The following is a 2,268-nucleotide window of genomic DNA, read 5'->3' on the forward strand; positions in this document are numbered from 1 at the left end:
GCTAGTCAACATAAGGACAAAATAATGTTCTTATTTTAAAGTCAGATTAGACTTAATTGAATACAAGGCATATTATCAAAGTTTAGAAAATTTAAAATTTTATGTTTTACGTTTGCACCTATATTTTTGTAGCATAAGTGTGGATATGAGTCCTACTTACGTAGGAATGAGCTTTCGGCTACCGGATGCATGAGAATTTTGCGATAATTTGAAATAATTAGTTATTTATCAGGTTTCTAGCCACACAATCTGTCATATCATCCAAGGGTAGGATCAAACAAAGCTATCATATTTATGCACCACCTCTCTCCACTTAAGTGATACCTTTTAACATCACAGGTTTACGATGGTCATATTTATATATAGAATTGTTGGTCTTTTACGTGATTGATGTTTAAAATATAACATATCATCTTTATAAGTACTTGTGTTGGAAAACAGTATGTTATTTAGTTTAATGTTTAATGAAATTTAAACCATACAAATCTAAATAATCTTACAAAGTTATTAGTATCTTAATCAGCATGATATAGTAATCTTTTATTTTAGTCGTATTTATTCATCAAATCTTTGTCAAATAAATTTCTTTGAAAATAGAAAGTAGAAAGTTGTTAGTTATAGTTTTAAGGTTTATATTCAACATTTGCATCCAGTTTGATTCCATAACTCACTTAATTGACTTGAATAATGATAGAAACGACTTTAGAAAAACAAAGTCACAATGTATGTCCATCTTAACAAGTCACAATGTGTGTCCATCTTTAAGGATTAAAAATCCAAAATAGAGACTACAACTTTGTTTCCAGAACAGCTAGGAATGTACAATTAATTGTTCCAGCACTTCCCCTTTGTCCTAAGCCATCATCCATTTTCAATCTGTATCCAAATCAATAATGTCCAAATTTTTTCTTGTGCTCAAAACTTTCTTTGCAAGTGGCTTTGTAAAAATGTTTGCAAGATGATACCTAGACCTACAAAAATTAACCTTGATTTCTTTATTTTCAGTTAGATCCTTTATGAAATGATACCTTATTTCAATATGTTTGCTTCTTCGATAATAATAAGATTTTTTTTTCAAAGCTATTGATGAAACATTGTGATATAATGTTAATGTTCCATCTTCTTGTTCTTTATTCAAATTGGAAAGGATTCTCTTTAGCCAAATAGCTTGACATGTTGTGACATTTTCTACTATATGCTTAGCCTTAGCAATAGAAAGAAAAACTATGGGTTGTTTTTTAGAAGCCTCTAAAATAGCTTCAGAACTCAAATAGAATACATATCATGATGTTCTCATCATCCACATCTTTTTCCCAATCATTATTTTTGTATCCATCTAGTTCAAATTGATTTATTGTAGCATACAAAATACCATATCCTTTGGTACCATTCACATAACTCATGATTCTCTTACCTTCTTTCCAATGACTCCTTTAGAGTCTCCATAAATCTAGAAATTAGACTTACTACATGCATTATTTTAGACCTAGTTATTCTTAAATACATCAAACTTTCAACCAAAAATTTATACATAGTTGCATTCACATTGCTACTACAATCTTCCTTGCTAAACTTTAGACCTATGGTTGTTAGTTTTAGTGCAGGCTTGATATCTTTCATCCTAAATCTCTTCAAAATATTCGGTCCATACTTTTCTTGAGAGATAAAACTACCATCATGTATTTTGTTTTACTTTTATACCTAGAAAGTATCTCAAGAGACCTAAGTCTATCACCTAAAAATCTCTTTTCATGGCCTCTTTAAAATTAGCAATGAAGAAATCATTATTCCTAGTAAAAACTAAATCATCTATATACAAGATAACAATCAAAACCATAGCATTAGGTGCATTGATATAAAGAGTGGGCTCACCATTACTTTTGCTAAATTTGTTGCTCAACAAATATGAGTCAATTCTATTGTACCATGCTCATGGTTCTTCCTTCAACACAGAAAGAGCTTTCTTCAACCTATAAACATTATTTTCTTGACCTAGAACTTCATAACCAAGTGATGCTCCACATACAGTTCCTCTTTCAATACTCCATTCAAGATAGTGGACTTCACATCCATTTGAAACACCTTCCATGTGCTAGGTTGACATTTTAATTACTACCCGCATTGTTTCCATCCTTTCAACTAGAACATATGTTTTATCATAATCTCTCCCAACATAATATTTGTTCCACTTGACAATTGAACTTGACTCGTCTCTTTCTATCCTTCCTTCAATATTTCTCTTGGTTATATAGATCCATTTCATTCCAC

The sequence above is a fragment of the Cryptomeria japonica genome, unplaced genomic scaffold, assembly GCF_030272615.1.
Source record: "Cryptomeria japonica unplaced genomic scaffold, Sugi_1.0 HiC_scaffold_47, whole genome shotgun sequence".
NCBI lineage: Eukaryota > Viridiplantae > Streptophyta > Pinopsida > Cupressales > Cupressaceae > Cryptomeria > Cryptomeria japonica.